Source organism: Arachis hypogaea, chromosome 15 (assembly GCF_003086295.3).
Source record: "Arachis hypogaea cultivar Tifrunner chromosome 15, arahy.Tifrunner.gnm2.J5K5, whole genome shotgun sequence".
Lineage (NCBI taxonomy): Eukaryota > Viridiplantae > Streptophyta > Magnoliopsida > Fabales > Fabaceae > Arachis > Arachis hypogaea.
This window is the reverse complement of record NC_092050.1, coordinates 144,317,123-144,332,660: the sequence shown is the minus strand read 5'-3', so window position 1 is coordinate 144,332,660 and position 15,538 is coordinate 144,317,123. Positions and strand designations below refer to the sequence as shown.

The window sequence follows — 15,538 nt, the reverse complement described above, 5'->3', positions numbered from 1 at the left end:
AAATCCTTAATAAATAGAGTATTAATACGTGGTGGATTAGTCTTCGACCTGTCGAGTTAGGAATTCCGTAGAAAAAATTGTATTTGTCTTTAAAATAGAACAATTTCTCATTAATAGCAATACTTATGGAGTTTTGTCTTTGTTCAAATTTACTTGGGATAATTTTATTTGTTGGTATCGTATTCATTCTTGAAGTCAAATAAAACAATATGATCAACATTGTTACTTGTTAAAACTTCACATTTTATGACATGATTTTTAAATTTTTAAATTTTCAAATTTATATACTTCTATCATTACAAAAGTTATTAGATTGATTAATATTTCTTGTTAACATGGTGTGCCAAAACACCATCGTGGAGTATTAGTTACTGTAAAGAAAAATCTATAACAACTTTTGTTATTCAATATATAATTTATTGTATTAAAAAATAAATTAGTATTTTCTGAATTGGTAATTACATTTTCTTCTAATTTCTTACACCATTTTATTTGATAATATTTACCATTAAAAAATAACAAATGACCATACTATCTTACAATATGATGTACAAAATAATTTCTTATCTTAAAATTAATTCTAGTTAGTGAGATAAAATTTAAAATATTTTTTATTTTCTTACTTGTAAACCCCGCTAAAATTAATAAATAATTAGTCAATAAATTAAATTTTAATTAAAAAAATTAAAAATATAAATCTAATATCAAAATAGGATAGAGCTCTTCAAAACGAGAATTTTGACACTAATTTCAAAAAATTTGGCCCAAAATTAGACCGAATGGGTCGAACCGGACCTAAAACTGGACCCGTGGGTCCAACCGGACCCATAACTTAAAAGGGGAAGAAGCTCCTTCTCCCCCATTCAGCAACAACAACACCGAACAGATTTGGAGAGAGGAGAACTCACCCAAACCCTCGTCAACCCTTTAATCCACCATAACTTCCCCGTTTGAGCTCCGATCGCCGCACCGTTCGTGGCCACGCGTCCAGCGCGTCAAGTTTTATATTGCTGTCAGATTAATTGCACCAGTAAACTCTAATTTCATTTCAAAATCTCTACCCCTTTTTTATTCTTGAAATTGAGCTTTGTAATGAGATTTTGCCAAATTCGGTGTTCTAGGTCAGATTTAATTTGCGGAGCTCATTGGGTTTAAGTTGCTATGCGTGTAGGTACGGTAAGGATCATCTAAATCTTAGTTAATTTTTGATTTTATTATATGAAACTTGAATTTGGAATGTGTGTGTGTGTGTGTGTGTTAGGTATGAATTAAGTATATATATGTGCATTGGAATTGAATTGTAGGCATTTGGAAGCTTGGTGGTGATTGGAGCTAAGATTTTGGTTGGTTTCTTAAGCTTGAGGGGTTGTGGTTGTGACTAGTGTGGCTGTCTTGGACTAAATATGGTGATCGGCCAAGGTATGGTTTAGGTTTTGCACATTTAATATATAAGGTTTTGTGAAAACTTAGGCTAGAGCCTTATAGGATAAGTTGAAATGGTTAAATGCATTAAATGATTAGTTTTTTATGTTGATGGATAAGTGGATGTTGAGTTTGTGATGAGGAATATGGTTAGTTTATGCTGTTTCTTGAGATTTGGTTATTATTGAATGTGTATATATACATATACTAGTATAATGATGATAGATGAAGGATTTATGGATATGGAAATGTAAAGATATGGTTGTGATTGAGTGGTGTTTACTTGGACTTGTTGGTATTGACATGATGAATAATGTTGTAATGATGGTTGAAGAATTTCATGATGATGATAATATGTGTATGTATAGTAATATGTTAGTTTGTGGCTAAAACTTGTAAAATTAGGTGAAAAATGATATTATTAAGCTAAGGTTGCAAAAATTGTTGTGCTATGTTAAGGGTTGGTTATATTGATGGTTATCGTATGTTAAGTTGAGTAGAAATGAGTTTTGAAAGGAAAATGTGGTTTTGGTAAAAATGAGGTTTGGGTGTAATTTGATAAAAAGTGATTTTTGATGAATTTTGGTAGTCCATAACTTGCTCCTCAAATTTTGGATGGAAATACGGTTTGTTTCAAATGAAAGATAGTTTTGCAAGTTGTTGAACGATATAAATTTTGTGAAAAACGGAATTTTGTAGAGAAAGTTATGGACTATGGAAGTTTGGTGTGAAAAATGTGTATGCAGGTGGCTAAATTCTGGTTTTGCAGCTTTCTGGGCAATCTGTTATTTTTTTGGAAAAACGTACATCCACGCATACGCGTGGCCCACGCGCATGCGTGGCATGGCATTTTAAACTGCGCAAGCGCGAGTAGTCCATGCATGCGCGCGATGGGCTAACATGCATGACCACGCGTACGCATGACCCACGTGTACGCGTGACATGACGTTCTCACCTACGGGTATGCATGGTAAGGGAATGCGCGCGCGTGCTACCTTTTCATACTACCACGCACACGCGTGTTCCACGCGCACGCGCGGCCCCTGCTTCTTGTAAAATTGGATTTTTGTGTTTTAAACCAAATTTTTTACTTCTAAACCTTCATTTTCACCCTTTTAAATATAAGGTATAGTACTAAGTCCAGTAGCTAGTTGAAGATAGAAAATAAGGTAACTTAGGAATGAAGAAAAGGAAAAACATGAGGATTTATAGGAAAAAGAGATGGATATTAAATGAAGTTATGATGCCATGGCTTTGATGAATGATTAAATAAAGATTATGAAAATGAAATGGCTTATGAATGACGTTATCTGAGATATGAATTTTCCTAGGTAACAGAACCGTGGCTTGCCACCATGTGTTCCAGGTTGAATCTCGATACTCTGTTGACACTATAAGGTAACTTGGGAATGAAGAAAAGGGAAAACATGAAGATTTATAAGAAAAAGAGATGGATATTAAATGAAGTTATGATGCCATGGCTTTGATGAATGATTAAATAAAGATTATGAACATGAAATGGCTTATGAATGATGTTATCTGAGATACGAGTTTTCTTGGGTAACAGAACCGTGGCTTGCCACCACATGTTCCAGGTTAAATCTCGATACTCTGTTGACCCTACGTCGTAAAGGTGATCGGGCACGTATAAATTCCCGGGTATGGATATTCCCAATTGAGTGATATATAAATGAATGTTTGAATGATGAATGAATGTGGAATCTATGCATAGACTCATGGGGATGCGCGACAGGTGACAGTCTAAGGTTTTCGGACTTGTCGGGTTGGCTGGATAATCAACAGATGAGCCTCATTAGCCATAGGACAGGCATGCATTATGTGCATTTGTTTGTTTTGTCTGCTATGCATTATCTAGGATTGCCTAGCTGAATATATACCCTGCTAACTGCTATATTTGTTATTTGCACTACCTGTTTCCTACTTGTGCGTGAAACTATTTGTTTGTTTGTCTCTGCTGATTCATGGATGATGGAGGATCGAAGGAAGTATGGAATGGTTTGGTGTTTATGTTAGGTTTGAAGTGAGTAAGTTTAGGGTACTTAGATCACCTACCCTTGTTTACGGCTTCTGCTTAGAAATTAAGTTTTACAATTGTATGACGGAGTTCTAGGATTGCCTCTGCCATTTCTAGGACCTTATTTATTATGCGTGTGGCACCTTTACCATGTTGAGAACCTCCGGTTCTCACCCCATACTGTGTTGTTGTTTTCAGATGCAGGTCGAGAGGCTCCTCGCTAGGCGTCTGGATCCCTGAAGCGGAGTAGTTTCCTGGGTTATTTTGGGCTTTCTGTTTGTATATATATGTATTTAAGTACTTAGCTTGCTCTTCGAGAAACTTGTTATTTTGTTCCTCATAGAGGTTGAGGGAGAGTTAGGGTCTTATTTTATATTTTGAGTGTTATGGGATACCTGTATATGTATGTATGTATGTATGTATATATATATATATATTCTCCGGCCAGCCTTGACTTCGCAGGCTGAGTCAGGAGCTAGTTATGCTGTATTCTTGGCTTTCTTTTACTCTTCCACTTACTCATATCACTACATCAAATACGACACTTAGCGGCGGTTGCTGGAGCCGTTTTGCGGCGGTTTTTAACCGCTGTCAAACATATTGTGGCGGTTAAACCAAACGAGGGAAGATAGGCCGCGGGTAAACAATTAGTGGTGGTTTTAGCTAACCGCTGGAATAACCGCCGCTAAACGTCTATCAATTTTATGGCGATTTGCAACCACCGCTAAATAGCAAATAATCAAAAATAGCATTTGTTTTGCAGCGGTTCTAAACCGTCACCAAATTTTAGTATTTCCGTTCATAGTTATTAGAATCGGACCGGACTGTCCGATGGTCCAACCGACTCAATCATTAAACCCGCGCCTCCACCAATAGACCCACAACGTGTGGATCACTGTAGAACCTGGAACTTGGAAGAAGGAAAAGCTTTAATAATGTCATGTTACCACCAAGCCAAATGTCTCTTCAATGTATATAGTGCTAATAATTATATATATCATATGAACACATTTGATTGCCACACAATTTTTTGTTGTATACTTTATATCTGATCATAGTTATTATAGGCACCTTATATATTGGGTAAAATGCACAATTAAATCAAATGGAGGACCAAATTATACAATTCTACCAAATTGAAAAATATTACCAGGATCTCCCAAAAGCACATTCTTATGTGATTCGAATTAGTCTCATTCGAATTAGACAAACCAACACTAATTCGAATTACACCTATTCGAATTTGTCCAATTTGAATTATGCTTACATGTAGTCTTAGGGTAGTTCAAATCAGGGTGATTCGAATTATGCACGCTAGGACGTCCCTAGTAATTCGAATGGGTCTGCTTCGAATTAATTTTGGACCATAGTAGGTCGAATTAATTTACATCTATTTATATATGATCCAAGCGTATATAAAGAGTACAATAAAGAGTATATTAAATAATATCCATAATGAATTCAATAAAGAGTACTTTCAATCATAAATAAAAAAATAATAATTATAAATATTTTTTATAAATTATTAAAAATTAAATATTTTCTAAAAATATTTATTGAGATTTAGAATTTAGTCTTTAATATTTAAAATTAGTGAAATATTTACCAAAAATATTATATTTTGTTGGTCAGTTAGCATTATTGAATCTATTAACTACGATAATATGCATATGATTGATTGGTTTTCATATAAAAATATTTTTATTCTATTTAGTATTTAATTTTGATAAAATATTAATTAATTTTGAATTTAGTTATTATGAATTCTTATATCTAAGAATACAAGTTAAGATTGTTATTAAAAAAATTTAAATTTTTTATTTTAATAAATGCTCAACAAATTATTAAAATAAAAAAATTAAAAATTAAAATTTTAATTTTGGTAAAATTATAAAGTTTTGAATTTTTAATGACTTGTAAAAAATATTTTTAATTATTATTTTTAATATTTTATAAAAAATATTTATAATTATTATTTTTAGAAAATATTTTATTTTTAATAGTTCAGAGTATGATTTTATTTTATTCTTTTACATCCATGTTTGAATGCAAATTTAAATGCCAATAAAGTAAACAAGAAAATCTTGTTGGTAAATTTGTTCACATGAGTTAACATATATAGCTTATTTAACTTGTGATTTTTTTTTTATGTAAAACGAATGTAGAAAAAGTGTTACAAGTTTAAGTAACAATGATTTAAACATATGTAGTTTAAGATAGTAGTGTTTACTTAACTAGATTATACTCAGATGGTTATTACTAAAGAAAACATTGCAATATGTGGTAATACGCATTTTGCGGCGGTTTAAACAAAATCGCTGCAAAATGTAAAACAATAACTCACCCAACAATACATATAGCGGCGATTTTCGAAAAGACACCACTAAATGCAAGCCTGATTTAAATATAGCGGCGGTTCGAGAAAAATCGCCACTAAATGTAGTCTTGATTGCATCCCCAACCAATAACCGCCACTATATGTGCCGCATGTTGCTATTTTGTGGCGGTTTTATAAAACCGCACGCTAGTAATTCTATATCCTGAGCGTTGCGCGTTTTATTTTGCGATTTTATTTTATCCGTTTTTTAAGGCTCCTAGTATATCATGTTTTCCACTACTATAAATAAATATTTTCTGATTAGAGGTCCATAACACCACACTACCTCTATTCTACGACTTAAGCGTAAAACTCTGTGTAGTAGGGTGTTATATTACTCAAATTTAAATTTAAATTTAAAAATTGATTACTCATCTATTTTTAATTTCAATAACAAAAATAAAATTAGTTATGTACAAAATATTTAATATTTAATAATTGCAATCATTTAAATTTTAGTTACCAAAAATTAGGTTAAAAATTATTTATAAACTTAATCATCGATAAGACTAATGTATAATTTATTGAAGATTAATTTATTGTCCAAAAGTTTTTTCATAAACTTTGTAGTATTTGAAAAGTTTTTTCATAATCTATTATTTATTATGTACAAAGTTTATTTAATTATTTATACTATTTATATATTTTTTTACTATTAATAAATAAGTAAGTATTTACACTATTATGCTTATTGTCTTAGATGATGACTTAAGTTACTTATTTTGTATGTTAAATAATATTTTGTACCTTAAATTCATTAAATATTAAGATGAGAAAATTATGCAATAAATTATATAAATAGTCATTACAAAAAAAAATTATTTATTATATATAATGATCTTTGATATTTGTAATGTTATGTATATATTAGAATTATCTATTTTAATTATGTGAGTGATTATTGTTATTTTCACTTTTTTATTACATTAGTAAATAATATTCAAAACTAAAAAAAAAAATTCAATTAAAAAAATATCTTATAAATATATCCAATTTTTACATATATTAAATATTATAACATTAAATAATATAGTATTTATTAAAACAATGACTCAAAATATTAATCCAAGATATACTTGAGTCTAGTAAGGCCTTAGTGAAAGCAAGATCAACCTAGGTCTATTGATAGGGTCCCAAATCCGACTAGGTTCATTACCTTAAAGGTCCAATATAGATGAAGTCAACGTGTTTTCTCTCAAATCGGCTCAAGTTGAATCTATGTTGCTAATTATATAGGTATGGTAATGGGTACTCAGAAAAGTGTGACAAACCCCCTTTCCATCCTTTACTCCTATTTAAAAAAAAATATCTCGTCCTTTCTCTGTCTTTGCAAGTCGCTGTTTAATTACCCTTATAGAAAACGCATATCTCCTCGGATATCTACAAATACTCTTTGAAATTTTTTTTAAAAAATTAACACAAAGAGCATAGTATAATAATCATAAATAATCAATTCAATATAATTCAATACAATTCACAACATATTCATTATGAAAATTAATATTTCAAAAGGAAAAAACATAAAAACATATTCCAACATAATAACATAGCATAACTTTTGGGGATGATATTGAACGACGTAGTGATGGATTTGAGAGGCAGAGAAAATAAGTTAGAGAGAGAGAGAATCAATGCTGAGAATGAATTTGGAAGAAAAAGAAAATATTCGAGTTGGAGGCAGAAATTAGGGTTACTAAATTAAAGAAATGGATTTATATATATATAAATTAAAAATTTTATATTCGGATAGATTTAATGGGTCTCATGAGATGGGTACTTATATCTGTGTCCCTATCCATTTCGGAGGCGGGACATGGTCACAGTGGCGGAGCTTGAAACAATTTTGGGAGGCCAGATAGAAGATAATTGTCAAGATGCTTTTGATATGGACCCATTTAAGATAAGTTTGTCTAACCTCATCTCTCTGATTTGGGTGATATTGCCAAATTTAAAGCCGTTTTTCCGGGTTTCGTTCCAAAGAATTAAGGTCAAACTCATCAGATGCAACTTTTTGAACTTTTGAAGGTTGTATCTCACTTTCTTCATGATTCATTAAAGTAGAAGAACTATTTACAGGTGTTGCTATTGTAAAAGTTGTATGTTCTCCTTCTTGAATATTAGCCTTCCTCTTAAAAAATGCATCAATTCTTTGATTTTTTATGATTATTTTATATAAAAATTTGAATATATATCCTTTAAAATATGTAAAAAAGAAGTTAGAAGAACACATATTAAAATTTATAATATTTATTAAATTTTTTTATCAATTTATACAAATACAATAATATCAATACTTATTGAATATTCTAATATTTTTTATCATATAAAAAATTAAATCAAATAAATAGTAAAATATAAAATAATATTAAATTACATAAATAAAAAATACATAATTTTTTATATTTGAACTCAAAGGTAGAGGGAGTGTTGCTTATTGAATAGAGAGCTGTGAAATGTGAATACACTCAATTCAGTCCAAATCCAATATATTTTGAATATTTAAAACTAAAAATTATTGTGCAATAAAAGCAAGAGATGAAGATTGAACTTTGGTATTTTAAGTCAATAAAATATTTGAGCCAACTGAACTATTTTTTATTTTTTGAAGTATTACTAATTTTTTTAACAAAAGTTGGGGGGCCATGGCCCCTTGTCTCAACTAAGCTCCGCCCTTGGACGTGGAGATTTCACGGACTCTTATCTAGCCCCAAAATACGAATAATTTCTACAAATACCCGTTTTGACTATTTTTATGATCATCCTATTGCTAGCATTTGATAGTTTGTGACGTGGAGTTATTCCATCCACTCAGTAAATTCTTAGATAATCAAAGTCTAGATTATATCATTCATATAAAGTCACATATATTCTTGTTATAACAATATTAATAGAAGATAAATGGATAAACACTAAATAAGTCACATTTTTCATATATATAACAATAATTAATATTACATATTATAACTTATGAAATCATAATACTTTGAGAAGTGATGTATAGATAACTTAAATGTTAATAAATTTAAAAAAATTTAGAAAAAAATAAAAATATAAAAAAATTGTATGTTGATCCATAAGATTTTTTTTTTAATTTGTCCATAGTCTATGATTAATAACTTTGAAAAAACATATATATTATTTATCTTATATATTTTTTATTTTATGGAGATTTATAATTTTTTATCAATAATATTAGTGGTTATAGAGAGATTTTTATTTTTAAATAAAATTATAAAAAAATTAAAAATAAAATTAGTTGCTATTTTTCTGACAATTTATTTAGTTTTTATCTTAAATTAAAATTAAATTATATATTTAATTTATATTCATTTATTTATCCTAATAATTGTATATAATAGATAATATATTTAAGCATGTTTTGAAAGAAACTATTTAATTTTATATAATTGAAAGTTAACTATGAAATTGAGACTAAAATGAAGTGAAATACGATAAACATATGAAGAGTAAAGGTAAACAATAAAAAATAAGGTAATAAAATAATTTAAAAAAAAGACAGAAAAAATAATGTGTATAGTCGATAAAAATATCCTGTAAAAAAATTTAATATAATCAATGAATATAAGATGATAGACAAAAAAATTAAGATATATTTTTATTAAAAAATTTCAAAAAAAGCATTATGAAGAAGAACCAATTAATTAAGTTCTATAAAAATATTATAAAAAATTTAAAATATTAGTAAATAAAATAGTAATTCTTTTAAGAACTAATAATCAAAATACATGAAAGCACATTCTCATTCATATATATAGAAAATAATAAGAGAATAATTTAAATTATATTTATTTATTTATTTTATTTTTATTTATTATTTATTAAATAATTTAATATTTATCTTGATCAAATCAAATAATATAATTGATTAGTTATAATTAATGTTGTTTATTTTAGTGGTATAATTGAAACATATTAAAACTCTAAAGATAAAATTAAAATTAAATATTAAGGATAAAATTAAAACAAAATAGCATTTGCTATCTTATAATTTTTAAAATAAAAATTTTATTTATATATCTTTAAAATACATCACTTTAATACAATGATATTTTTTATTAAAAATAAACATTATGGTAAATATCTCACATATATTTCTTAGTAAACTATATACAAATATTATTTTGAAGTATATCACTTTTATTATATGAAAATAATTTAGATACCTTTAAATGTGATTATGATAATTAACTAAGTATTATATATTTTTTACTAATTTATATTTAATAATTTACTTCTTATAATACATTTAATAATGTAACAACTAGTTTGTTATATCTATAAAATTTTTAATTATAGTAAAAATATAAGATATGATACAGAAAAAAAAAACTAAAATGACATAAATTTTTTACTTAAAAATATATTTTTTGTTCATTTTTTATATACGTGTCTATTTTTTTCAATTCATAAATTTTAATTGATATAAATTAATGACAGTTAAGTATACAAAAAAAATAGCAATCAATAAAAAAAATAAAATTTAAGTAACACAAACATGTTTTAAAAAATTAAAATAAAATAAAGGCTTTCAATTATGATGATTAATTATAATCATATATATTTACTTCAAGATTTATACTTCGAAAACTCAGAATATTAATATCTTGTATTTTTTATTTTCTCAATTTTTAACTATCACAAACATCAGTTGCTCTCTAATAATGACAATCTTTTTAAAAATATAAACATAATTAAACAATCTTAAAAATATATAATAATTTTCAAAATAACAAAAAAAAATACAATTACCTAAAATATAACATTTGTATAGTAACTAAAATTTAATTGCCAATATAAAAATTATATATAATATCATATCAAAATCAAATAAGTGTTTACTCAAAGAATTTAATATTTATATAATATGACAAAATAAATTAAAATTTTAGTTTAACCATACTAAACACTCAAGTTTAAATTTTCATAAATCAAATTTTATTTCTTTTTGTCAAAGTGCATTATGCAATAAAAAAAAATTCATAAGAACATTATTGATACTTAAATAATAGAAATAAGATCATATTAATTATATTTATACAATAATATAAAATTATAAAATTTAATAATATTCATCTTATATATATATATATATATATATATATCAGAAAATAATCTATTCATAAATAAAAAAGTAAAAAAAAAATCTTAAAAGTTAAATATGCATATAAAAAATAAATTATAACTTTTAAAAGTTATCTCTATAATTTGTTACATAAATAGTAAAATTTTAAAAATTATGTATCTACATAAATTAAATTTTATTAAATTATAAGTTATCTAGATATTTGATCAAATTAATTAATTTGTAATTAATTTAATTTAATAATTTAGAAAAAATTGAATAAAACTTTTTAAAAATATGCCAATCTAAATAATTTAAATTGAAGATAAAAAATATAACCAAATTATATAATAATAATATAATATTCCTAAAATTTTTTTATAACAAATCTAATGTCAAAATATTTATTATTGTCTGTGGTATAATCTAATTTTACAATTATTTAAACTTTATTTTTATGAAAAAATTATATTATTTATTTAAAAAAACAAAAAATATTTACTCCCTATTATAATTTAAATAGAATATAAAATAGATATTAAACCAATTTCTTTTAATAATTACTTAGCCCACAAATATCCATCAGAGACATGAAATTTAAGAGCATAAATATAACACTTACACCCTTTACACTAACACGATAAGATAATCATCATAAGTCTTTTTAGCACAAATTAAACAGAATAACATATAATAATAAAGAAACAATCAAATAAAAAAAAGTTATAGAACACCTATCATGTTGTTTTACGACTGATAGTATTGAAAAAATTTTAACTATTTATTCTTTTATTAATAATTTTTTTATCTATTCTGTATTTCATCTACGAATATGCCAAGAACCAAACCTATGCTTAAACCTTTCAAAATATCATATATTCTTGTCAAATACAATATTATTATACGTCATCCATACACACTAAAGAATTGAAAATAATAAAATTATCCATTTTTTTTATAAAAACTACTGAATGGAAGAACCGTTGGTAAAAAGATGAGATTCTCTTGTAATATATATGACTTTTTATGAAGATAAAATAAAAATGAAAGGCATAGAATAATATTATGTATATTTAAGTTAATTATAATTGTCGTAACATAACCGATAAACAATAACAATTGATACGGATTGGATATATTTTGAGTATAGTATACGTTTTATTATTTTATATGAAACAATATTAGTTTTAATTTATATATTTATTATTGGATATTAAAAATAGAAAGTATTTGTATTGTTAGTATTTTTTTTATTTTTCTCAACTCCAACCGTGATTAGGCCTAAAAGTTTGCCCACCTCATTAGGAATAAATGTAATCTATTCAGTTTTTATCTAATAGTGCTATACATTGGTATAATCATAGAAGAATTAATTTTAGCGAGTTAACAATATGGTGTTTAGTTATTACAGGAGTATTTTTATACATAGAATTATCAATCAATTACGTATAGCTTCTGATGAAAATAATATATTTAACATAGATGTTGTTTGTTAGGTAAAAGATAACGGATTGACAAAAAAATAAAATAATTAAAAAATATCTTGATTGTCTATTTTATTCATAGATTTATTATTTTAATAATTAATAGATTTATCAAATCAATTAATTAATACACATAATTAGTATAATTAATTTAGTTTAATAAATTAAAAAATAAATTAAAAATATTAACAAAATATTAAAAGAAATAAATTAAAAAATACTACTAAATCAAATTGATGTAAATTAATAATAAATTATGTGATATTAAATATCTAATAATCAAATCAATTAGTTGATATAGTTAATTTATTATTATAAATTATATTTAATGAGTTAAAAGAAATAAATCGCTAAACACTCTCAAAAGCATGACATGTCATCTCCATCATTAAGTGCAGAAATCTTATTTTTATATAATAAAATAGATAATAAATAGAATAGATGAAAATATAACATGTGACATATTTTAATTATAAAATTAGTAATATATAATAGATTTTTTATGAATTCTTATTGCTTATTTGTTGTTAATTTTTATATTATTACTTAATAATTTTCGCTTATGAAACTATCAACTACCTAATATTATGGTTTAGTTAATAAGAATGATGATATTAATATTTTTTTCTAAGTCTTGTTATTATTTATAATTAGAAAATAGTCATAAATAAATTTATTTTCTTAATGAATGTTAAAATTTTGTTGTGAAATTCTATATTACCTTTAAAATTTTAGTGTAATTGAGTCTAATTCCTACATTTTGAAATGAATTTACTTGAGAAAATTAAAATTTAAATCACATTATTATTACAAAATTACTTTATTGACATAATTAGTGGTACTTACTTAAACAATTAAATTTAGCTTCTAATGATATTAAAATTAACTTATTTTATTGTCTTGTGTCTTCAAATAATTCACAAGATTGACATAAAAATCTAACAACTGAAAAAAAATCATTATAATGGATATATTTATTTTAAGAAATATATTTTTCTATCCAATACTATAAAAATACATTGGCCATATTTTCCATCGAGAGTGATAGAATGCGTAAATTGAGATATTTTCGAGCTATAGTATTCGTTAAACAAACAATCAACGAAACACTTATCCATGCCTTCTCATTTTGAGTCATAAAAAAAGAAAAGAAGATTTGAAATAACAAGAGCGATAAAAATAATAATTCTTATATTGTATGTGGCCAAACCCTAGACCAGAAGACCATCATTTTCTAACAAAATTAATATGTATTTATTTCATTCAATTTGAATAAGTAAGAAATCATCTTATTTTAGTTTAGTTCTTAATTCACATGTTTTAAATTTGACTCAATATATATGATTTGATTTGATTTAATTATTAGTTAAAAATATCTCAATTACCTATTTTATTCATAGATTTATTATTTTAATGACTAATTAATTAATTAATTAATATACATAATAAATTTGATTTAATAAATCAAAATATACTAATAGAATATTAAAAGAAATAATTAGAAAATACTACCAAAATATATTGATATAAATGATAATAAATGGTGTAATATTTAAATATTCAATTAAATTAATTAGTTCGTTGATGTAGTTAATTTATTGTAATAACTTATATTTAATGAGTTAAAAGAAATAAATCGAAAAATACTCTTAGAAGTATGTCATCTTAGCTTTATTATTAAGTGTAGAAATTTAATTTTTATATAATAGAATAGATAGATAAATATAACAGTACTTTTTAATGTGTGCATTTTAAGATGTGTTTTCTTTTCAGTAAATTTTATCACAAACACATCAAACTCTTAAGGAGTTAAGGCAGGGTATGCAAGTTTGGACAGTTTCCACGGCCAAAAAGAGGGGGAAAAAAACATAAACACGATAAGGAAGTGACCACCAAGAATGGTGATAATTGATGATATCTCATAATTAAGTAGGTTTCAAACTTTCATGTGATGAATGCTTTTTGAAGGGCCCATTCTGCATGTTGAGTATTGCACAAGATTCATCTACATACATTATTGTATATTGTCGAGTGATATATGTGATGCAACAAAGAGGAACAACTGTTGGTCAACACTTTCATTCAATTATTATTTACATACAGATATAATTGTAATATTAATAATATGACCGTGAATGAGAGATTCATACTTCATTTTGAAGTTTAGTTCTCTTTTGAAGAACACGACTTGCTTGCTTGGTCCAACTTTTGTTAATGAAGAGGATTTCTTGATTTGGTTGTCTGGCTTTAAATGCCAAATTGCAAGACAACAAATCTCATGTAACCATGATACTAGAAAGATAAAAAAAATAGTTGTTTTTTACTTTTTTTTTATCAAACATTTTTTCTCATGTAATTGACTATAAAGCGAAGCATTATCTGTATCTATTATGGGACTTCCATTCGCTAGTGTAAAATTATGTTAAAATTTATATTATTATATGATAAATCAAATTCATCTTACTATATCAAAATAGGGTGTTAGATAAACAAAAAAAACAACCATAATTTATTTTATTTAATATTCATTAATTGTTGTTCTGATCAAAATATTGTTCCCTTATTATCCCGTGTATTCACTATAAAGTACTTTTCAAATTAATTTTTCATTATGTTTATCTGAATATGAAATCATACATAATAATGAATAATATTAAAAATAGATACAAGCAATCACTATAGATAAATGGGATCCCCCAATTAGTAGGCTATGAACTAAATTTGGTATTGTTATGACTCTCAAAGAGTAGTTAGGCTTTTTAGAATCTTCAAAAATTATTTCTCAAATGTTGCTGTGATAATATTGAATGGTAAATAGAATAAAGTAAAAGCTACTATTAATTAGTAAAAGTTATAAGAGTAGTGTTAGATAAAGGTACACTCATATTTTAAAATAATGATAAAAAATAATAGTTGAGATAAAATTCAAACATTGCAATCCTACTTTTTTTTAAGGAAAAAAAAAACCTTGTAAACTTATCAAAAATATAAACAAAACGTTATAAATAATTAAGGGAATTATGATAATGAAAAATATTCCATAAACATTAGAAATCAGCCAAAAATAATAATTATTATGTATTTATATATTTATATTTATTGTTTTATATATTTTTCTGATAAAGTATCAACTACAA

At 25.4% G+C, this 15,538-nt stretch overlaps 1 long non-coding RNA gene across 1 annotated transcript; it reads left to right on the top strand.

Annotated features, from left to right (window-relative positions):
• The first annotated feature begins 865 nt into the window (after positions 1-865).
• Positions 866-3,946, top strand: LOC140179553 (uncharacterized). Its single transcript, XR_011873072.1, has 4 exons — positions 866-1,030; positions 1,122-1,176; positions 1,305-1,419; positions 3,656-3,946. It is a non-coding gene; the product is annotated as an uncharacterized lncRNA (long non-coding RNA).
• Positions 3,947-15,538: the final 11,592 nt, after the last annotated feature.